Source organism: Alligator mississippiensis, chromosome 4, assembly GCF_030867095.1.
Source record: "Alligator mississippiensis isolate rAllMis1 chromosome 4, rAllMis1, whole genome shotgun sequence".
Lineage (NCBI taxonomy): Eukaryota > Metazoa > Chordata > Crocodylia > Alligatoridae > Alligator > Alligator mississippiensis.
The window spans coordinates 87,678,783-87,704,037 of NC_081827.1; the positions used below are offsets into that span (position 1 = coordinate 87,678,783).

At 42.6% G+C, this 25,255-nt stretch overlaps 1 long non-coding RNA gene across 1 annotated transcript in view; it reads right to left on the bottom strand.

The window, feature by feature from the left end:
• Window positions 1-9,442: 9,442 nt before the first annotated feature.
• The window catches only part of LOC132250048 (uncharacterized), a 60,724-nt gene continuing 44,911 nt past the window's right edge, over window positions 9,443-25,255 (bottom strand). The window contains exons 2-3 of the long non-coding RNA XR_009461648.1: window positions 18,009-18,077; window positions 9,443-17,345 (exon numbers count right to left, since the gene is read on the bottom strand). This is a non-coding gene — a long non-coding RNA (uncharacterized LOC132250048). The remainder of the gene's footprint in view (window positions 17,346-18,008; window positions 18,078-25,255) is intronic.

The following is a 25,255-nucleotide window of genomic DNA, read 5'->3' on the forward strand; positions in this document are numbered from 1 at the left end:
TCTACCATGCTAATCCTGGCCTCCTCTTTACCCTTAACCTCTCCTCTCTTTGACTCAGGCTGATCCCTTGCTGCCACAGTGGGCACATCTACATGAGCCATTACCTGCACAGTAGTCTAATAATACTGTGCAGTAGCGTGTCACAGCACAAACAGTTCTATTATGCTACAGAGCAGTATTATTAGTCAATACTGTGCAACAGTGCCACTAAAAAGGCATGTACCAGTGCTGTTGCGCAGTAGTGCCAGTTACTACACGTTCATTTAGTACTTGATTATACAAGTACTAAACTTAATGCACTGCAACTATGGTACATTAATACATGTGTAGATGTGCCCAGTGACAGCTATCTATAAAAATGAGTCTATCATCTCCCTCTTCCTGAACAATTCTTTATTTCTACTTGTAACATGGCTTGACCCTAAATTTCCTATGCTGCCTCCAACCTGTTAACGGGGTGAATATTCCTTACCCTTCTTTACTTGAACTCCCAGAATGTACTTTGACTACTAACTAAATCCTTGGATGATGGTGTCACCATGGATGTAGTCTTTCTAGACTTTAAGAAGGCCTTTGACACTGTCTCTCACCCCATCCTCATCTGAAAATTAAGCAACTGTGGCATTGATGCCTACACAGTTGGATGGGTAAAAAATTGGCTGATGGGGCGCACCCAGAGAGTAGTGTGGATGGTGTTGTACTCAACCTGGTGAGATGTGAGCAGTGGGATACCCCAGGGCTCAGTCCTCGGGCCCGCACTGTTTAACATCTTCGTCAGCGACTTGGAGGAGGGGGTGGAAAGCACGCTGTCTGAGTTTGCTGATGACACTAAGATGTGGGGCGAGGTGGACACACTTGAAGGGAGAGAGAGGCTGCAAATAGATTTAGACAGGCTATAAAAGTGGGCAGATAAGAATAGGATGGGGTTCAATGTAGACAAATGCAGGGTGCTGCACCTTGGGAGAAGGAATCCACAGCATACATACAGGCTGGGGAGCTCCCTTCTTGAAAGCAAAGAGGTGGAAAGGGATCTTGAAGCCATTATTGACTCCAAGATGAACATGAGCCGCCAATGCCAGACCACAGCCAGCAAGGCCAGCCATACCTTGTCATGCATCCAAAGATGCATCTCAAGCCAGTCCAGAGAGGTGATCCCCCCCTCTACGTGACTTTGGTCAGGCCGCAATTGGAGTACTGCATCCAGTACTGGGCACTGCACTTCAAAAGGGATGTGGCCAGCCTGGAGAGGGTTCAGAGGAGGGCCACCTGCTTGGTGAGAGGGCAGCAGGACAGGCCCTATGAGGAGAGACTGAAGGACCTGAACCTGTTCAGCCTCAGCAAGAGGAGGCTGAGGGGGGACCTGGTGGCTGCCTACAAGCTCATCAGGGGAGATCATCAGCAAATAGGAAGAGCCCCTTTCTCCCCAGCACCACCTGGGGTGACAAGGAACAATGGTAATAAGCTGATGGAGAATAGGTTTAGGTTAGAGATCAGGAGACAGTATTTTAGTTAGGGTGGCCAAAATCTGGAACCAACTTCCCAGGGAAGTGGTCCTCGTCCCTACCTTGGGCAAATTCAAGAGGAGGTTGAATGATCACCTGTCAGGGGTCTTGTGAACCCAGCATTCGTTCCTGCCTGTGGCAGGGGGTCAGGCTAGATGATCTGTTCAGGTCCCTCCTGACCCTAGCTACTATGAAACTATGACACTAGGATACTATTGTAAAAGCAGCTGACAGTTTGCTTCCCATCAAAAGGAAGAAGTCTGTAGAGGTGAGAGTCTGACTGGGTTCCTGTTTAACATTTTTAAATACCACCAAGATTTCTTTAAAATGTTTATGATAAATTATGTTAGGGCACCTAGAGTCTCACAGAGGCATACTTTATTATTTGAGATTGAAATACATTAAAACTACCTCATCTGAAGCTGGTTGAAACATGTACATTTCCTCCAAAAGAATTCCTATTCAATTATTTTTGTCATAAAAAAGGGAAAGCCAAAAGTTTTTGTCATTTCAAAAGCTAAAAATGAACTACTTTTACGAAAAGTGAATATTATTACCAAAACATTTTCCAAATGTCACAGAACATTTTGACCATTTTGACAACATAGGCTCTGATCAGCAGGCCATATTATATGATGAGCACATAACATTCAGTATGCATCACAAACTAAAAGCACACATTTCCATTGTGTGCAAGCACTACAGTTTTAACAATAAGGTTAAAGGTAAAAATAAAATACTATAAATTACATATGCAATATTAATGTAACTTACCCTGTTTCTGTTTAGTCTACATTTACAATATCTTCAAAGCTATATAAATCATTATCTATTTAACTGCTGCACTATTCTTTAGTTCTCTTGCAATCTCTGGCATGGGTGCACTTAAGTTCAAGCAGTGAATTTGTATCTTCAGCTTTAGAATCATCACAGACTTTGTTGTAGCAGATCCCGTGTTCCTGAACAAACTTTGACCTTATAAAGAAAATAGTGAACACACCCATGCATAACAACAGTGGTATATAAATAATTGACAAAACAGCCATACGATTTTTTTTAGCACAGACCAGGCCAATCTAATTCCTGTACCCTGAGATGCATAACACAGTGATCATTAATCACCAATAACCCTATAATGGGTTAGTTCCTGTCATTTGCTCAAATATTAACCTACAAGGTTGCTTCAGTCCTTAACATGATATGAAGTGTCCCTCTAAGCTAATTTCTCTTCCATTTGCCTTGGGGCTGCCAGAACAGGATTTGTTATCTGGTGTTCTCTGATCATAGCCAGGTAACTCATCTGAGCCGTTTGCACAGCTATTGATAATTGTGCCCACTCTGACATCTTAGCTTTACTTTTACTCTGAGTATTCAACACGGGCACCTACTTTGATCTACAGTGGTTTAACTTTCTTTAGATAGACTTATTGGACAATTATACACATGCTCTGGGAGTGCTGGGGCAGGGCACTTTAACTATAGTGGCTCTGAGAGCTGTCCTAATTACAGCACCTGGAGTGTCACATGTATCAGCATCCCTGCACTGAAAACTGGCAGCAGAGGCACTTTAACTAAAGCTTGTCAAATGAGCTTTAGTTAAAGTGCCCCCACTGCCATTTTTCAGCACAGGGGCACTAATACATGTGACGCTGGAGTCCACTGGAGCATGGTAATTACCATAGTCCAACACACTCGATTAATTGAGTCTGCTCTGAAGTGCTGTAATTACAGCATGGCGGAGCAGCCTCCCTGCACGTGTATAGGTGTCAACTGCTCTTCCATGGCCCCAATTCAGTCAGGAGTATACTTAGGATATTGCTACAGAAGATCCTTGGCTTAGTGACAATGCTGATGGCAAAAGACTTGCATAACAGAATGAAACATTGAAAAGCAGCACTTGCCTTATCCCATGCCAGTCATTGTATCATAAATGCAGTCACCAGAGTAATGTGCAGTGGGTGATCCTTGCTGCTTCTCTCAGCCTCTCTGGAGACAGTGTTCTATAGAGCAGCTGCTGGGAGGGGTGGGGGAATACTCTCTGGCTAGGGACATAAGTTACACATAAACCAGTATAAGTGATTGGAAACTGGTTCAGATCTGTAACACAACAGAAGTTTAGTGTGCATAAACTGCTTTGAAAATGGCTGAAACTGGATTAAGATAACCCTGGATGGATGTCGCATCAGACTTAACTGATTTAGGTTAAATCAGTTTATTGAACTTCTGTCCCAGATTCCTGCCAGGTTCAAGTTAACTCAGTCCCCCAGCATCCCAGGATGCTTTGCACCCCCCACACAAACCCCACCTCAGAGGATAGGTGGGTTTGGCTTTGTCCAAGCTGCCTGCTCCAGCCCAGCAGGGAGGCATGCTTTAGCACTCCCCAGCTTCTGGCCCGAGCCACTTCAGGCATAGCTGCATTTCCAGAATCAAAAGTAAATGTCTGTTCACTTGCTCATCAGTTCAATCTACACAGCTTAGACAACCTGCAAAGATTGAATCGATTCAGCCTCAGGCTTTTAAACTGTCTGTACTTAGCCTGTGTGGCTTCACTGCCTCATTTCCAGATTTGGCACATGTGGAGCAGTAGCAGGTGGGTTAGGAATACTTTCTGGCAGTGCTCCCACAAAAGGAAGCAAAACATATACTCCTTCTGATTGTTAATGTAAAAGATGCATGAAAGAAAAAATTCATATAAACTACTATGGCTGAGAGAAATAGCACCATTTCTTTTTTACTTCCATTTTGCCATTTCAATGGGACAGTGTTTCATTTCAAGTTTCATTTCATTTCAAAGCACTGTTCCGTTTCATTTTGTCAAAACTGTTTCACTGTTTCAATGCTGTTTCACCCATAGGCTATAAGGGGGAAACATAAAACTGCCTATAACTTTGTCATTGTTTGGTAGATTTGGTTGAAAACAGCAGAGATGATAGCCCCTTCTGTGGGCATGAAGCGTGACAAGTTTCAAGGAGAAAGGTATAGGGGTTTCTGGGAAACTGCACATCAAATTCTTGAAAGCAAAACTCGCGTCACATGTAAGCATGAAGGCACAGAGGGTGTGAAAACAGCAGGCATGGTAGCCCCTGCTAAGGCCACAAAGCCTGCCAGGTTTCAAGGAAATAGCAGTTTCTAGGGCACTGCACCTCAAGCTGCTGAAAGGTGGTTTGTAAATTCAAACAAACACTGAACCTCACTAACTTCATCACCAGAAGCCAACTTCCTACAGCCCAAAACGCACTGAATGGATACAGGCCATGCCATGACAAGAGACAAAAAACCTACCAACAATATCTCCAGTGTGGAGATATCTTCACAATATAATACATATCTCCATCTGGGCACCAAGTGCCCTGATGGAAAATACATGGAGACACCAAGCAAAAACTGCGCACCAGAATGAGCGCATACCAAAAATCTATCAAAGACAACAAAACACCACCTGTCTCCAATCTCACAGGCCTCATCCTCAAAGGGAATTTACAAACCACTTTTCACAGACAAGCCTATGAGCTGCACTTCACCAACCTCCTAAGTATAGAAAGTCATTGACTCAATATAGACATTGGAATTCTGACGTACTTCAACCTGCCAGACATCTGACTCCCCAGGTACCTCTTCACTTTTACCTGCGCTGCTACATCCCCCTTCTCCCCCCACCCCAGCCTGTCCCTCACCCCCTGACACCTTCATTCTATTTTCACTGACTGGCTTTATTGCCTACATTGCATGCCAGCCTCTGACTTCTTTACTATTCCTTCCATCCAGGAACAGCACACACACCAACTGCAGGTACTTCCTCAGCCTGATGAAGGGTTTTTCAACCCAAAAGCTGGCATCTCAGGCAGCTAAGCTGAGCTCATCTGGAGCCTCACAACTCCACTGCAACCAGCAAGCCTCAGGTCTGTCAAAGGCATGACAGGTGTCAGGCTTTCCACAGCTAGAACTGTGTGTGTGCGTGTGGTGGCTGGAGGTTATGGCACCTTCTACCCACTTTTCACCAGGGGGATCCTTGGTCCTGGCATTTCCTGGAGCTGCCATGCTGCCAGCAGTCCACCAGGCCTCCCAACCCTGGTAGAGTGCAGTTTAAGTGGTCATGACCAGGACCTGGGTTCTCCTCCTTCCCCATAGCCCTGGCCCATACCTCCAAGTTTGTCCTTGCATGGGAGCTCAGCAGGACATGTTCTTCCCCTGCTGGCTGCTGATGCAGTGAGTGCCACCTCCAGCTCTAAGGGTGGGGCATTAAATGGTTTGGAAAAAATGAAAAAAGGAAATAGGTGCAGATGGAGTGAGGAGGGTGGCATTCACTCCATCTGCACCTGGAGCTTGGGGAACCCCAGCAGCAAGAGGTTCACCTTAAGGAACATGAGCTGCTCCACCAAACCAGGATCCAAGAAGGTGTGGTGAGGTGTCACTACATCACCTGCAATGCTGAACACCCTCTTGCTTGGAACACTGGTTGGTGAACAATACAGGTGTTCCTGAGCAACCGTGGCAAGATCCAGCCACATCTGGCTGCAGCTTGCCCAGTAGCCCAAGGGGTCACACAGCAGTGGCTCCACATCCTCAGTGAGATAGGCAGCCAGCAAGGCCTGAATGCTACCTGCCTGATGATGTCTCTGGACTCTGCCATGGAAGACATGCCCTTGGCCTACATTGGCAGCACCCATGCTGGAGGAGGAGACTGGCTGGTGGATGGCGTGCTGGCATGGGAAAGTGGATCCCCCTCTTCCACATCTCCCTGTCTCCGCTGTTCTGCCTCCCTGAATGTCTTCACCAGCACCTCCGTCCACTGATTCAGGCTTTGGCTGCTGCATACACTGCCCTTCACCCTTGGGTCACACATGACAGCCAGCACACGGACCGTACTGGACCACAAGGGATCAAGCCATTTCCTGATGCCCTCCTTCAGCTGCCTCACCAGTGCCTGCACATCTGATGACAGCAACTTGCCCCAGCCAGGAACATTGATTCCATGGAAGTTCTCCATTTGGCTCTGAAGTTCCCTCACTACAGGGATCACCTGGCTAAGGAGGGCATTGCCAGTGCTGAAGGTCTTGGGGGCCTTGAGGAAGGGCTTGAGGACCACCAAGATCTGGGAGATGGTAGCCCACTCAGCTCTGTTATGAGGGCCACTGATCCCAATCTCCCCAAGCAAGGCCATCTCCTGGGCGGCCTTCTGTTGCTCCACCAGCCTCTCAAGCATCAGGTATGTGGAGTTCCCCTGAATCTCCGCATCCTGCATGATTTTGTGCTGCATGATGTTCAGCTCTGCCTGTTTGTCCCACAGCATCTTGCCCCCCTTGATGCTCCAGTGGAAGGAGCCTGCCACCTTCCTGCATTTTGAAATGAGCTTGCTGGTGGTGCTGGTGCTGTCACCGACAGCCCTGTCCTCCTCCCAAGCATCCCTGACAATGAGGTGCAACTTGTGTGCCACACAGCAGATGCCAACAAAGTTGGCATCATGGACTACCCTGACCATATTGGCCCCACTGTCAGTGACCATGAACCCACAGGCGAGCTTGCCCTGCCCAATGATCCACCCCTGCACCAACCAGTTTGTGGTCCCCATGATCTCTGTTGCTGTGTGGGACTCATCCATCACCTCAGCTTGAAGGAGAACCCACCAATGGCCTGACTGGTTGCACCAGTGCCCTGTGAGGGAAAGGTATGCATGATCTCCACTCCAGCTGCTCCAGATGTCCAAGGTGAAGTATAAGGCCACCTGCGGGCCTGCCTTGTGCAGCTGCTCCCTCCAGTACTCCATCCTGGAGTATCACCATCCTGATGAACGTGGTGCTTCTAGGCACTTGGTATGATGAGGCCACAAGCGCCATGAGCTGCCTGAACCCTGGCCACTCAACTAAGAAGGGCTGGCCATCCACAGCAAGCATCTCCCCAATGGTCTGGGTGATCTTGCTCACCTTTGCAATGTGCCCCTCCATTCTGTCTGCCTTCCCCTCACTGTTCCAGGGTGGCCTGCCTCTGCTTTGGGGGGACAGGGGCTTTGGAGCAAGAAGAGGACTTCCCTTTGGGCATGCTCCCACTGGTGCCAGGATGGGGAGAAGCAAGGACAAGAGGGTGGTGCTTGCGGAGATGCATCAGCATCCCCATGGTGCTCATGGGTTTTGTTCCCTTCACCCAGCTGGTTTTGGCTTGGCAGTACAGGCAGATAGCCAATGTGGGATCATCTGCCAGCTCAAAATGATCCTATATCACACTACTGGCTTGCTTCTGGGGTGCAGATGCATGTATGGATGCTGCAATTTCCCCCTCCTCAGCAGGCAGAGGCAAAGCAACAGAAAGAGCAGACTCACCTGAGCTACTTGCCTCTGCACCTTCTACCTCAGCTTTTTCTGAAGTGCCTTTTGGGGAAGGAGACCTGGCCTCCCTCCCCAGAATTTCCCTTGCTATGGCACTCAGATTCAGATCCAGCTCCCACTCTTCCTCTGGCACTGGAAGGCTCAGCATGGGAAGTGAAATGGGGGTGGAGGAGACTGTCATGCTGGTGCTGCTGCTTGTTGTCATGGTGGTGGGAGGGGGTTATGGCTGGTGCTCTTGGAGGGGATGCAGACTCAGGCAGAGGCAGAGGCAGTGGCAGTGGCACTGGCACTGCTCCCCTCTCCTTGTTGCCTGTAGAACTAGTAGAAGCCTCATGCCTGCTGCTTGTAGCAAAGAGGCTGTCTCAGTTTAGAGGGGCAGGAACTTACCGCTCTCCCTCTACCCCCTCTTCGGCCCCTCCCTGAAAGCTTGCCAGCTGCCTTTCCAGCATGCTTCATGGTGTGTTTCATAGTGTCTTGTCTTTGCCTTGGTGTGCTGGAAAATCTGTGTCTTCTCCTGTAATGTTATCTGACTTATGTATTAGATGTAGATAATATAATTGTATGCATGTATGTATGTAATAAATAATATAAAAAGATATAAATGCATGTATGTGTTCCTATATAAATTCTATATTATAATATGCAATATAATTATGCTGTGCTTCCCTGCACAGTGAATGCAATGCACACTATGAGAGAAAGCACAGATGTGAAAAGAATAAAAATAGAATAACAAAAACTAAAAGTGGATTTTGGGGGAGGAATAAATTGAAAGGAATCATTGAATATAAATAATAAAATAAAAGGGCATAGATAGCAAAAGGTATTAATGAATCCCACTTACTACGCTAGCAAGTAGGAAATGAATGGTAGCCTTTGTTGTCCAATGCTGCTGAGCTGGTAGAAGATAGCTCAGTAACTGACCCCAAGGCAGAAAGCAGCCGAGTTCAAACAATGCTGCTTTTTATGTTGCTTTTCCATCCCTCCCCCAGAGCCCTGGGATTGGAAGGAACCTCAGGGAAGGATGACAGTCACTGCCCAGCTACATAGTCAATATCATAACAGTCCTTCCCCACTCTTCCTTCTCCCTCTCCTTGCTTTCTGTCGCAAGCAAGTTTAGCTTCAGCTTCAAAACTCTCGACTCATTTCAAGGCTATTTCAAAGCCCTTCATTTCATTTCAATTTTGCTGTTTTGAGCATGAAACAAGTCAAAACAGTGTTGAAACTCAACAGTCAGCGAAATTTTGCACACCCTTTTGAGCTACTATTGTTGTTAGTGCTTCCTTGAAGTGCTACCAGCACATAGTTCATATTGTACCTCTTCTGTAGATATATAGAGGGCTTCAATCTACAGGGATATCATTGAGGCCCCTTTCATGAATATTAAACTAAAAACACTAAAAATGCATTAATTTAAATAAAGCTAACCCACACACCTAAAAGAATGCTCTACATATGACTAAAAAATTAGCAACTAGTATCTAATACTCTTAAGTTTAAAAAAAGTTATAGGATAGGTGCATTATTTAAGGAAAAAGATTTTTCATGGCATCTCCAGCCTATGTTACACTTGTTAAAAGTACTACCCTTGGTAGTGTGGAATCAGAAAAAATATATGCCTTAAACTTTGATTATTTTATTTATAAGATGACATAACCGCTTTGTGTAGAATTGCTGGCTCTGTACAGTAGAACAGATAAGGGCAAGTGTTTGTTCTTTGTAACTCTTCTGCAACTGCTTCGCTCACCGCGGCCTTGAAGGTAGCAAAAAAAAAAAAGTATGTACAAAGTAGATTTCCAGGTGCAAGAAGGAGGTTTGTGAACTAACCTCACCTCCCCCATAATTCCCATCCTGATTACAGCAAAGAAATAATGAAGTAATATTATAGCCGCTTTTCATGCTAATTTCACTATATGATCACATGAGTTGTAAGCGACTGTTAAAAAGTATATAAGCCTCCTGATTTTGCTCTTGGGGGGGGACCCCTTCCAAGTGCTTGGGAAATCCATGTCACTTTGGAACTCCCCCTACAGCTGTAGTTTCTTTTGAATAAAAGCTTCTGCTGACCTGACCCAAAAGTACTCTGTGTGTGTTTCCACGACACTAGCTAGTCAATTTGAGCAATAAAAAGAAAAGCCCATAGAGGGTGCAAGTCCTCTTCTTTTCCAGCACGACAAAAACTTTCTGCCTTCAATGACAATCCTGGGGAAAATGAAAGGAGCTGGTAAATAATAAGTGATATAGTAACAGGATAAATTTGGTGAGGTTCACAACACTCTCCCTGCTTACCAGGCTCACTGAGTACTGGGGACATGCTAATCTTGCTATTCTTCTCAGAACACACACATCTACAAATATACTGGCCTCATCTACACAAGATGCTTGTATACTTGTATAAGCAAGTACTGAATGACTGCACAGTAACCTGAGTTACTGAGCAGTTGTGCTGATGAACATCTTTTTTGTGACGCTGTTGCACAGTAGTCTAATACTACTGCACAGTAGTGTCATGTCACAGGAGTATCAGGCTACTGTGCAGCCAGTGTCTCATGTACATGTGGCCACTGTATATCAGAGACAGACAAAAAACTGAACTAAAAGAATGAAGTCAAGCAGTCAAGAATTCTGGCATTTTCTAATTTAAGTTGCCTGTGCCTTTTTGAGTGTGTCTGCGTTTGTGCACACATGAATTAGGATATAGGTTTTAATTTCACAATCACATAATATTTTCTACAATATCCTCATCTTATTCCAGACATAGGATGGGAAGAGTCAACAAAGAAACTCTATTCAGTATTTTGTGTCCTTGTTTGTACTTCAATTGCACCTGTGAGTGCTGAGCACACCTGCAAATCAGACCCCAAGGTTTCAAACTTAATGCCCAGAAAATGAGGAACTCTAATTAGTGTTAAATGTTTGGTTTAGATATTGTGCAAGCATCATATAGTAACCCCATGACAACAGTCTTACAAGATAACATGATCAACAAGACAAAATTCCAAAATATTGCATTACTGTACAATAAATTAGATAAGTAAATTAATGAAATCTCTGAAATATTAAATGGTTGACTATAATAGAAGTTGCATCTGCAGATATCAAACTGAAAAGATGCCTTTTGGTTCCAACTTAAATATACAAAACAAGGCAATTTTTAAGTGAGGTGTTGAAATACTTGCCTCACCCAGATCACCTATGATAATCTATGAAGGTTTCATAAGTTATTACTTATTTGTATTACAGTAATGGCTATGAAAACCCCTTTAGGTCAAGGCCCTATTGTACTAAGCACCTCGCATATATGAAGAGCAAATGTGTCAGAGTCCCTGCCCTGAAGTACAGATAATGGAAATAGAAAAAAGGAAGAAGGAAAGAATGTTTATTGCCTTAATTTTACAGATGGGGAATTATGCCCCATAAACTTTAATGGAAGATAGGGCTATCAAACAAAGCAATATCATCCTTTGAGGTCAAAAGTTTGGTTAATAAAAAGTAACTCCTTTGATTCAATAGTTTCCATAAGGTTTTAATCTAGTACCATATGACATGCCGATTAAAAAAAATTGGCACTAGACACAATCAATGTGGATGCAAAAAATCTGTCACGTACATGAAACACTTGTAGAAATGCATAAAGCAAATACATTTTTTTAATCTAATGAAGAATGTTCTCTACAGAAACCTCGCTGGCCAGCAGAGTGTGCACCAGCTAACTTCCATTCCTGCAAAAAACAAACTTATAAACTGAAATATTTACACCTAAAGATCCATAAGGCAATCCCTTTCTTACAATAAGTTCTGTCAATGCTAGTTTTATCATTGCCTTTAGGGGAGCCAGAGCAAATCTTAAACCTGCAACATCAATAATTAAAAAGGCAGGTAATTCATCAATAAGATCCCAAAACACTTTATATCCAATTAGAAAAAGCACTGTTGGATGAGGTATTACAGTATTTGTAAGAGGACAGAGTTCTTTCTTGCTGAACATTGTAACACAATGCATCTTTTGAAATACAACACTTTGTCCCCCACTACAACTTTAAAGAGATGCTCCAGAAAAATGTATTCTTCATAGTGGTGTGACTCAGCAGCTTTAAAGAAGCTGGGAACAGTCTTTATCAGTATACTATAAATATATGATTTGTAATGTTTTCCTCCTGACTTAAGTGTGTGTCCCATTACATGAAATTCAATAGATCCTGAGCCACAATATTTTTATATTTATTTTAACTATTTAGATAGGATTGAAAGTGAGATGGTCAAATTAAACCAATGGTAATAAATGCATTATTGTAGAGAGTCGCATGCATCATCAAGTCACCAGAGAGGCCCTGCAAGTACAGTTTCATCCAGTAGTGTAACTGAGCGGGGGTGACCAAGACAGCAGGAGGGACACTGCCTTCGGGGGCTGCTGCCTTTACACCATCACTGCCCTGCTAGGCCTCTGTTTTCATCCTTATTTAAATTCAAAGTAGCCGCTATATAAACTGAATATGCAAAACTAGGACTTTCTAAGTATCGCCTAACAGGATCGCAATAATGTTATATCTCAATTGTGGGAGGACAATTTATCTGTAATAAAACTGGCCCTGGTTATCATGCGCAGCCATGCTCCACGTGGGTATCATGTACTGCATAGCTAGAGTAACCTGAACTGCATTCAGCAAGTACTGTTGTGTACTTGTGCTAGTTGGGGTCATATGCTGCTCCTTTTTTGGAACAGCATCAAGAGTCACTGACTGGCTATGTTCCCACAATCAGCTTTGAGCCAACCTGTTCTGAGCCAGCAGGATAACTCTCATGCCAGATGTGAAGCCAGCAGCAGCCTCTTCTTGTGAGGATAGGATTTCATTTAATGTTTGTAAGGCACAGTAAAGATGTAAAGTGCAATGCAAGGAGCCATTATTTTTCTTGGCAGTACTGTGTGGGAAGCACTACCCAAGAATTTTTTTTTTTAGACAATCTGCAAACTTTTTACAAAATGTTTTACTGACATATTTTTACTATCAGTAAAAACAAAATGAATTGGGTTGGCAACCCTGTGCAACTGCAGCAATGGCTTTTATATCCAAATGAACCCAGTACAGGAGGTCCTGTATTCACCCCCACACCATACCACCCTTCCCAGCCTAAACCCTGACCTCCACCCAGAGGTATAGCAAGATATTTCTCAGAACCCAGGGCAGAGGTTGGTAGGGAAGAGGGGAATTATGTTGACCACTAGGGAACAGGAGAGGGGTGAAGGGAGAGGGAGTGGAATCTTACCTGCTGCTGCTGTTTATGCTCAGGTGGCAGCTGCCTCAGCTCCTGGTGGAGCAGCATGAGCTTGGCTTTTGTAGCTGAGGGATGGGCTCACTGCACCCTGGTGCAGGAGTCCAGTTAGCATAAATGACCTGGGATACCATTGTCCCATTCACTCTCCTTCCCCTATCCAGTTACGGTTCTGGGTGCAGGGCTGTGCCTCCAAGGTGTGATTTTTACAGACCATCTATAAAATTATGGACAGTTGGCAACCCTGGTGGGGAAACCTGTACACAGCAGGCCTGGCTATCCACTAACTTGCAGTGAGGGCCAGATCCAAATCACATTCCTAGTTGCCTAAATAAGGCTCAGGCCTTAAACAGACATTCAGTTTCTCCTGGGAGAGTCACTGCTCTCCCAGGAGAAGCTACAAGTATACAGATGTCCAGGCTTTCTCTTCCAAGGTAAATAAGAAAATAATAGGAAAACTACAAAAGCCATTCCAGGAGAAAAACAACTTGGGAACAACCAGGGTTAAATCACTCTGAGGAGAGTGTCTCCTGGGAGAGCAAATGTCTGTTCATGTCATGAGATGGAATTTACCTTATTGTTCTGAGTTTGTCTACCTTTTATTTCCTCCAAAAGAATCACAAAAATTGCGTTCAACTTATACATGGGATTGACCTGAAAAATGCCTGACAATCAAGTACCTGACAATCCTGATTTCTGAACTTGCAGCATTTTTATGCTTGCAATAAAAATATCAAGTTAGAATTTTTTTCAGTCTAGTTTTTATTCTAGTATTTTAATGCATTTCCTCTTTTGTGTCCTTCCTTTGATTATTTGATTCCCTGGGATTTTATAGGGGCAATAACTATAGTTATTTGTAGTTATGGACTTGTATTGAAGGGAAAAGCTGTTTTTCTTAATACCGAACCTGAAAATGTGGGGTCAGCTTATATGCAGAGTTGATTTATACTTCAAAAATACAGTATATTTATGTCACAAAAAGCAATACTTTTGACGTACTCCAGAGACTGCAAAACTGCCTAGCTACCCAGAATCTTTGGCAGCATCACGAAATAGTCACTAAACAGATTCACATTTGCAAAAGAAACAATTTTAACAGCAAAACTGTACAGTGGTTGTACACAGCTTCCTATTAGCAGGCACTTGTGACTCAGCTGTAAAAATTTGCTCTAGGCTGATACTTGGCAAACAAGACCCAGCAAATGACAATTTTTTGGCTGCTCTCTAGACATGTAAATTAAGATGCTTATAAGTTTCAGCTTTTTGATTTCTCGAATACTCACTAATGCTATTAGCAGAGAGGCGGTGGTCACTGTGGTAACCAGGTCTTAAAAAATCTTGAGGTATTTATTCACATAAGCACCTATTCACTTAAAACATTATGAACAGTTCACATAACGCTGCAAGGGAGAGCCATAGAGCAAAGGAGGCTTCAGGGTCAGCAAAGAGGTACAACAGCTCTCCACAGGTCATCTTGGCCTCCAACATTTTTCAGGGATCTGCTTGTTCTGAGAGGCTAAAAAACTCTTGCTTATCTCTGTATGCAATTCTCTGAAGAAATCTCAAAGAACCGTACACAAACACACTCCCTTTAGCCTCCATCCAGGCCTTGATTGACATCTCACTAATTTGTATATCAGCAGAGGACATGTCTGATGCTACTCCACAATAAAAACAGGCTCTTGGTGACAACGTCATGATCCTACACTGGCTACAAAGCTTTCTTCTGTTTTAAAGCTGCTTGGACACCTGAGTATCCACACAGTCTTCTGTAACATTTAGCACACCTCATAGAACTCTAGTGAAACATTTAACAAATGCCACCCAGAGGGGTCTCTGTGGTAGTTTCCAGATGTATATTTGAACATCCTTGGACAATTAAGTGGTTAAATGAGACAACACTGAAAAAATTAGCAATAAAAGAATGTTAACAGCATTTTATGTTACTATATTAAAATGCTTAGGATTTATAGTCAAAAATACTTTTTTTTATTGATTTCTTTATTAAAAGTCTATTACAGCTAAGGTCTTTTTAAATGCTGAATCTCATTTCCAGATTCCCTGAGGGAGAAACAGCCACAACAATAAAATTAGGAATCCATTACTGAAGATAAAATTAGAATAGCTAAAACCCTTGCTGCTCTGGGAAAATGCAGTGTTAGAAAACATTTTAACTCATACATTTTAACTAACACAGAGTTAAACATAATTTTGCCCTTGGAGCAGACAAGAACTGTTGTGTGACAAGGTAGCACATTATTAAAGGCATCTGTCCTTTGCCCATATTAAGGGCAAAATCACACTTAACACTAGTAGCTAACAGTTTCTAATCCACTGTCACATATTTTATTATTTACATAGGAATTACATCTGGAGAGAACTTCTATAAAGAAAAGTATGAGAAAAGAAAAGAATTAGAGCTGGCCAGAAGGCAGCAATTCCATTTCACGGCAACTCTCAACTTTTTAAAATTTGTTTTCATGCCACATGGGAACAAAGATAAAATGTTTTGATTATTTTTTGCAAATCAAGAAATGTATCAAAATACCCCTTTTGCATCAATGAGGTCAGATTGTCATTCCTCTCCCTCATAACCATAGATTCCATGCTACATCTCAGAATCCATCTTGTTCAGAACTGTCAAATTTGTTGCATCTCTGCCAAACATTCTTTGATGAAGCAGCAGGTTTCAATTAAAATGCATTTCAGCAGAAAATTTCAGACCAGCTCTACTCAGTACATCAGTCTGTAAAGCAATTGGTTTTCTATGCCTAAATACTAGATCTTAGTCCACTATTTTTGCAATACGATTTATTTTTAATTGTAAGGTTGAAAGAATACTTTGTTCTATGCTATACATGCCAACCATATATGAAATCTGACCAGTTCTTTCTTTTCACAGATGAATGTTCTCTAAAAGTTTTTTGAAAAAAAACAGATCAACTATATGGGTTCCACAAAGTACTCTACAGAAGGAATCCACATTAGGATCTGGCTCCTTATCTTCACTTCCATCAAATGAGCTTTTTGTTAAAGTTTTACAAGGCAACCCAGCAGCAAGGTGAAAGATGAAGAGATTGTTGAATAATAGATAAGTATATTTTTAGTCAGCTCAAAAGGTGTGTGCATATGAGGAGATATGACAAATCCTTCAAAAAGGTACTGGCTACATTCCAACCAGAACACACTGACACCCAAGTACAAAATGACTTTAAACTTTCTGGTCTTACTGTTTCTAGAAGTAGAAGGGAAAATTCCTTTCCCTCTTTTTATAAATGGCTTCAAAAACTCAGCAGTCTGGTCTCAAATATTAAACATTCAAGACCTACATTGATACCAAGGGTTTCAGTTCCAACGATCAGTCAAGAGATTTCGTAGTTTTCTTATTAATCTGTCAAAATATGGGGACAACAAAGAATGTAGAAGACTTTGGAAAAGAATGAGAGGATCACTCCCCTAGCTCAAGTAAAGAGCATTTTTAAGTCCTCTGATCCTAACGTGTTTCTGTAGGTAAAGCCTCTACAGACTTTCTCTGATTTAGGATTATCATATCTCCTGGGTTTGATGAGAGAACATTTAGGATGCAGACAGAAATGTCACTCCCCACTGTAACTCAGAATACTTTGCAGGAAGTGTTCTGAGTTGCAATGATTCCCCAGGACCAAACAGAAGTTCACTGTTGGTTCCGGGGGAGAGATTCCAGGGGAGCCAGTTTCCCTTAGCAATGGCCCATACATCCTCTCAGCCTGTCACTGTTTCAGAATGGGAGGAGGGAAAGTAAGCAGAGGGAGCTCATTCTAGAGGTTCCCGAGCCAGCACAGGGGAGGGGGGGGGAGTAAATTGGAGCCCCTCCATCTTCAGGGGGGCTCCAATACACCCAACCCCACCCTCCAGTCAGGGCTGAAAAAACCCCAAACCAAACTCCCTCTGCTCCCTTTCCCCCTTGCATTCTAAAGACAGCTTGGAGGCTGGCAGGCAGCACAGACACAAGCTACAGAAGACACTTTTGAAACATCTTAATCCGAACCCTCGTGCATTAAGGGTTCAGATTTTCACATGATAGGCCATTTTTGAAGCAGTCTGCAACCATGCGCTTTCTGTGGACAGATCAGGCAAAAATTGTCACTTCTGTCTGCACCCTTAGAGGATCATTTCATTGTTGGCCCCTGCCCTCTCCCTGTTGTTTTTACTTTTTGGTTCAGATCACAGAGCATAAGAATCTTTCATCTCTTCCCAGATCTCACAATAACATCTGAAAGAGAAAGAAAAGTTGTAACAACAGCATAATTTTAAACAGTCTTATGAAATTATATGCATCTACTGCAGCAAGGTTTTTATGAATAAGACAGTCGCTTGGGTTTTAAGACATACACTCATTAAAAAATCATCCTCCAGTGGGGAGCATAGAAAGCTCTACGAGACCCCTACCAGTCCTATGGTCCTTTCTGTACAACACTTGACACAGGATTAGAGACTCCCTTTAAAGTGCTTGAAAAATTAAACAAAGCTTTATCTGACTATTCCAGGAGAATCCTTTATAAATTTATTTTTAAAAAAACAACACACTTTATATATAAGATAAGTCTACACTGCAGCCACAATAGTTATTATTTCCAGCATAGGCATACCCCTGCTGTCTTTAAACTCTGGTTCTAGTAGCAGTCTAGCAACAGCAGGACAAGTTTTGCTCATCATCTTGAGCTCTGAACTACAACTTATCCCCTTCTTCACTGAAGCAAAGAAAATCAGCACACAATGGGGTCTCACCTGGATTGGAGAGAATGACCTGAGCCCAGGGGCCAGTATTTTTACACCTAAATGGATAACTTTCCCATAAACCAAACAAACTCAGAATCATCCTTTTGATACCAACCACTAGGATCTTCTTGCTAGGAAGAAAAACACTTGTCCTTACCTTACTTTCACCTAACTCTGATGTTTGATAAGATGAGATCTCTGCTTTCTCTGCAGCCCTCTAGGATATCTTAGAAGAAAGAAGAAAAGGCTTTTTTATAATGTAATTTTGTCACTGGATTTCACAAAAAAAGCAAAAACCTTCTGAAAATGGTCTTTCTTGCTACATACATCCCTCACTAAATGGGGAAGTACATTCGAGGGGATGGAGCATGGAATTGGGAGCTAGGAAATCCTAACACTCATTCCCTCACAACCCTTCTGCCTTTGTTTCACCCTCTGTGAGCAGAGGATAACAGTGAATCATGTTTAGGTACTTCTCCCAAGTGGCATGATAAATGGGTGTTTAAAAAACACTTGAAAAATCAGGAGTATATTGTGTTTATTTCATTACTGGATGTGGCTACGTAGAACACAAAAAAGTCTGAAAGGAAATTCCTGCCTCCACTTCCTCCACCCACCTCCACAAAAGAGAGTTAGTAATTATTGGTTTCTCCCTAATGGTTTGTGGTGAGAAATGGCAAGTTGACCCCATGAGTGGGTGGACTGTCTACAGTGAAGAATTATCTCTTTTTTCTGATTGTTTCCAGCAGCTATATAATTAACTTTAACTGTGGCCATAATTTTGGCAATGGGTTTAATCTATTCAGACTAAGAATATTGTCCAGGAGAACAAACACTACAATTTCCTGAAGAGACTGAAAACCAGCAGCCTTCTCTGAAATCATATATAACCATTTATCCTTCTGCATGTAAGGAGTATGAAGGAGTATGCCATGATGTGTTGGTAGTGTTTTCCTATGGCAGACTTTAACATAGGGCTTTTCAATGCACAGTGTTTAGAACAGATGTATTTAGCTTGGTGCAACTCATCCAATAAAAGTCAAGATAAACTTTGTGCCAAAATACTAACTTAGGATCAAATTTTCATTACATGAGTAACTCCATTAATGTTAACAGTATCATGTAAGAAAAATTAGCAGGATTTGCCCCATGGCATAGGTTATGTGACAAACCAACAGACACTTGAGATACTAAACAGAATGTGTACACTGGGATCAGTAGAATATGTAAAATACATTACAACCCAGAGACCACGCAGAACAGTTAGAGCCCAATTCTTGCATATATGCCAAGCAGTCTCTGAGATCATCCACTTTGCCCATCTATCTGCTGATGTAAGTCCTCTTTCTGAACTCTTCCATGGACTCTGCAATCCCCATTTCAGTTTATCACTACATGTGCATTACATCCTCCTGGAACTATTTACCATGTCTCCAGCAGAACATGCAGATCTCGGATCAGCCTTCTTGGTCATCTATGAACTACTGATGACTTCCCTATTTACTTGGAAGACTGTCATCCTCATATTGAGAGACTGCCACCACTAACAATGACAAACATCTGCACAACTCTGTCACTTATGTAGCTACATGTTGCCCATTGCTCTCCATTTTTATATCATCTTCTCTCACACAATCACCTCTGTACCTTCTTTCATACATGCCTCTCTGGAGCATTTGACTTCTTTGAGCAGGCTCCTGTCCTATCCACATCTAAGCACTTTTTTAAAGACTCGCTATTTCCAGTGAATCATTTGACCTATCTTTTGCTTGGAAGTCTGTCTTGCTTTCCTCCAACCGCATAGTTAGTCAATAAAAATATCACCCAAAAAATCCTTGTTGCATATAAATTATCTTTTGTTCACATACACTTTCCCATTCATATGACCAACACCCATTTCTTTCGTTTGTCCGTGGACTCTAAGCTGCTTAGTGGAAAAACCATCCTACTATCTTGAGCAGTAGGAAAGCAGCTAGCACACAGTGGTCGTGTTTCTGCATGTCGTTATGGAGATGTTGTTAACGTGCCGTGATTTAGTACGTCCTTTTGGAAGTACTAAATTGCCATGATTTTGGAAGTACTAAATCATGGTGCAGTAACGGCTTGTACTGTGCCATACACATGGTGCATGGTTATTTTTAGCAGCTACTTCGCTGTAGCGGTGCGCTATAATGGGAAGCACATTGCTATGGCGATATAGCTGCTGATCACATGTAGACAGCCATGGATGCTATGTTGCCATAGCGCGTTGCTATGGTAATATAGTGTCACGTGTAGACACACCCAGTGTGCTATTGTAAATAATGAATACAGAATAAATCATAATAAAACAGCATTTTGTGAGCTTTTCATGCAGTGTGACAGCCTTAATGGACTATAAGAGACTGAAAACTAAACAAAAGTGCCAGACATCAGCACAGATTCAGGTCACCTGTAATTAATTTGCCATGTTATTTGCTTAAACAATATTTACAAATATGAACTATTCCTTTTATGTAATTCAAATGCTGTTGATTGGGATAAGCTAAATTGTTCCTCTGCAAACAGGTCTAAGCAAGAGTGTGTAAACTAGACTGCCCAAAGAGGCAGAGACACTCCCCAGAACAATTGCTCCTCCAAAGTACCTCCCAGACATTGCAAGAAATAATGTACTACAGCTTTTTATACAACATGATGGGCGGGGGATGTTCCCCTTTGATGTCCTATTAGTTGTGCCACTGGCATGCAAAGAGTACAGCTATGACATTGTTCCTCCTTGCCCATTTTTTCTGTAGTAGCCACAGTTTAGGATGATCTAAACTTATACTTGTAAATCTGTCTGGGTGCGGCCATGCTTCACCAAATACACCATGGGCCATTTAGACTTGACCACAATTTAGGCCTACATGAACACCACAGATCAAACACAGTGATTCTTGCTCTGTTTGTTTCCATCATAGGGTCTGATTTTGATCTCTAACGAGGTCCTATTCAGATACATTCATAGCACTTAACCCTGGTTTATATCTATTTTATTTTCACCTGTGACATTGAAAGAGCTAATTTATTTTCATCAGCCTTTGAGATAGGACTCAGGTCCTATGTGTTTTATAAATATTCACATTATTTCCAATGGAATAAGTTTTCAAATATAGTATAATAACCCAGACCTGTCAGAAACTCAGGTTCAGTATATTGTGTAAATTTCTGAATATATGATTAGTGTAACGTCATTCATATTGTACTAAAATATTTTTCTGTTTGGCTTTGGATCATTCCACATATGGTAGAACATTGCCATTCTGTACCACATAGAGGTGCATTCAGAGTTGTTACATAATATACTATTTTTGGCATAATGGGCTAAATCCTGAGAGGTGCTGAATCCCTGAAGAGTCTACAGGGACTAACCCTGCACTGTGAAAGTTGATAACAGTTTTGCCAATATTTTCAGTAGAACAGGATCAGAACCACTGCTCAGCATCTTACAGGATTTGAACTAATTTATTTAGCATGCAATAAATTAGCTTGTCCCAAAACTAATCAAAATACATAAGGGCCAGACTTTATTCTACCTACTGGATGTAGACTGATGGGGCCCAGGGAGACACCCTTTGGCTCATCCTTTTTATGGCAAAGGTGGATAGCTGGGAGGTAAATCAAGCTGTTGCTAGCTTGCACTGCTTGCATGGAGCTGCACCCCTAGGGACAGGAAGGTCACAGCCCCAGGAGTGGAAGAGGGAGTTGGCCTGGTGTCAGTACCACCTTCTGGGCAGTAGAGTTCAGGAAGTGGAAAGTTTGTTCACACAGAACAGCGTGGAGGGAGGGGCAAGGAAACTGTATTGTGGGATGCAGGAAGACTGAAATGTGATGACTAAAGGGTACTTAAAACTAGCTTTCACATTTCAATGTATGTGGGCAATCACATGTTAAGAGCTCTGTGTAGCCTAAAAGTAATTTGTGACAAGACCCGTAGGTGCTTAAGGGTGATTCTATTCCACGCTGCTCAAGTCCTGAAACTTCCATGAATACATTTATTTTTATAAAGTATCATCAACTGAGCCTTAAGACTGAGTTATACAAAAGACACAAGGAGGAGAAGGAGAACCCATTCCCCTTGTTTTACCACTTTTACAGGGATTTGAGTAGCGTGCAATAGAATCACACTTGGGCAATTATATGCTTAACAGGTCAAGTGAATCTGGCCCTTTCTCTTTACCCATGTTTGCAACTCTTATTCAGACAGTGAAAGAAAAGATGCAGATGTATTCTTGTAAGGAAAGCCGTCAGTCTGGTAAGTGGAACTGGTCTTGCCTTCACTAAGCCAAACTCTCCACTGGTGTCAGTGGGATCTGCATTGAGGTAGCTTTGTCTGTCTATATTTTTTCCCTTGAAGAAATCTGGAGCCAAAAGCACATAAAGGACAGCAGATTCATTTTTTTTTTTTTTTTAAGTAAAGCGACAAAACATTCAAATCATAACACCTAAGGATGTAACATCCTCAATTCAAAAGTGTGGCCAAGCAGATAGCACACTAAACTGAGAGTCGAGGTTCTGTCCCTGGCTTGATGACTGACCTTGGGCAAGTGATTTCACAGCTATGTGTTTCAGACTGCCCATCTGTAATACAGGAATAAGAGCAAACAGAACTGAAATTACCCCATCCCTGTTTGACCTAATCTACCTTCATATTTTCTCAGTATTTGTCTAAAACAGGGGTGCTCAACTGAATGTGGCCCATAGAGCCATTGCATGTGGCCCATGGGCCTCCTCAGGGGCCAGGAAATTTGGCAGCCAGGGAGCAGTGGCAATTAATACTGACATCCTCCCCCAGTGCCAAAGTCCCACATCCCCTCCCTCAGCACAGCCAGATCAGGGCCAAGCCACATCCCCTTCTCCCCACATGGCTGTATTAAGGTGAGACCATGCCCCCTTTCCTCCACACAGCTGGGATGGGACCAGGCCACATCCCTTCCCCCACATGGCTGGATTGGGGCCTGGTTGCACCCCATGGACCTTTACGTGCAGCCGGATGGGGCCCCACCACAGCTGCCCCAGGTGACAGATCAGGACTACCAGCCAGATCCAGCCTATGAACAGATTGGGCACTGCCCATCTGCCCCTCCTGCCCCTCAAAGGTAGAGCACCACTGATCTAAAAGAATTTAAATTTGGGAAAGTTACCTTTGATTATAGCTAGAGCTGAGCAAATACAACCAAAAATATTCACATTTCATTCACACCTGCATTTGTGACTGTCAGGCCAAATATTTCAGTAGCTGAGCTTTAACTGAGCAGCTGCCACTCAGTAGCAGACTTCAAGTGTGTACCTCCTCAAAACTAAAATATGATACATACATCACACATACATGTAAGAGTGTTTGCACAAGGCTATATGTTTCCAGATAGGATGCAGTTTGACATAGTAGGTAGATAAAAGTTCTCAAATCCTTTTGTTCACGTCCTACCACAGGGGCAACTGAATACATAAAACTCAGTTCTAATCATAACCCTCACAGGTAAACGAAATGAGTAATCTTAACTCTGATCTGTCCCCAGAAAACAAATCATATGGCAGTTTGTTCTTTCTAGGCAGGATCCCATAGGCAAGGCTTGTTTAGTCCAAAAAAAAAAAAAAAAAAAAAAAAAAAAAAAAAGGAGTGGGGGAGCTGTAAAGTTTTCTAAAATTCTTAATTTTACTTATCTGCTAAATCCCATTCTTCTTCCCAAGAGTCAAAGCCATAGTGGTTCTTTTAAAGTCATCCTGCTGATTATAAATTACTCTCATCCAATCACAGAATTTAAACAAATATGGGTTACTTAAGTAACCAATCACAACTAAACAACACAGCCTGTATTTGGCTGTCAAATATTCAGCGAAGGAAACAGCAAAATATGAGGCAAAATGTTGCCAGTGGAAAAAAAATAATAATTGCAAATTTAGTTAAAGTGTTATTGTTCATAAACATACAGCTCAAACATGTAAATATGTTTACTTACTTTTTATCTATCAGGTAAAAAGCCAGGCAACTTGGTTTTTTTTCCATCAGGTACCAAATTGTCCTCAAAGCTGCCAAGATATATTGGGAGCTCAGTACAATAACAGCCCCTGTGTGCCTTGAAGGGCAAGTATTGCTAGTCCTCAGGATTAAGAAGAGGGAGGGAGGAGGTAACAGTCCTGCAGCCCCCACCACAGGCAGGATGGTGCAGTGTCACAAGCCTGGGATTTGAAAGACTTGGGGTTTGTTCCCAGCTCTGCCCCAGACTCCCTGGGTGACCTTGGGCAAGTCCCTAAGTCTTGCTGTCCCTCAGTTCCACATCTGTAATGTAAGGATTGCAGCACTTCCCTACCTAAATCTGTTAAAGACTGCGAAGGTATTCACATCCTTATTGACAGGAGACCAAAGTATCTCAGATAGATAGCAGTGTATTTCTCAGACACAGAGAGGGGAGCATGCTGTGGTGATATAAAATGCCTGCTCCTGTCCCAGAGTTGTGAGAGGGCTTGTGACAGAATCATATCTGAACCCTAAATTTTCACACGACACTATTAAACCAGAGACCGGAGCTGGCGCATCCAGCATACAAAGCATCCAGCAACCACCAGAGTTATCTGCCTGCTTAGAAGGTCACATTCTTTCTACCATAAATGCAAAATTTACTGTGTGGAATATTGGTTTTGACTGATTGCACACCACCACTCCACCAAGCTCAGTATTGTTTTACTTCTAAATAGTCTCTCATTTCCTACCAATTTTTCTTTCATGTCAGCTTTTGGAGGCAGCCTAGCCATTTGACTAAATGAGGTTTTGGATGAAGGGAGTGCCAGCTGGCCACCTCCAAGGTGCCCAAGCTGTGGTACTGTGGTGCAGAACATAATGAAAACACCACTCTGGTAAGTGACAGCTTTTGCAGTCCAGCTGGCCATATTTGAAAACCCTAAGGCATAGTTTTGAACTTTTGTTCAGTTTGAACTGGGATTTAGCTGTGTTATGCTGTATACTGTGACAAAAGTATGGCTACTTAATGATTTCAAGTCTGTTGCTGTGCTCCACTCAGAACTTCAGAGTAGCAGCACATGCAAAATTCAAATCTTATTGCTGCAAGAACAAAAGCCTCCCTCCACATGTACTTTCTTCATCTAAAGGAGAACCTTTCTAAGTCTAAAACATGTCTGCAGCTCTGGATGTTTAGGGCAGTAGGGAGGCAACCTTTTTGGTAGGCATGTCACAAATTAGCTCTACACCCTCCCCAAGTGCCATTCTGATCTCCTTCCCCAGCCTGATCTGCTGCTCTGATTTTTGCTTCCTGGCCCATCTGTCACTCTGCTGCCTGTAACCTCTCTGATCTGCCACGTGCCACACATAAAGGCTACCTGTGCCACTCATGGCACCCATATCACAGGTTGGCCACCCTTGGTCTATAA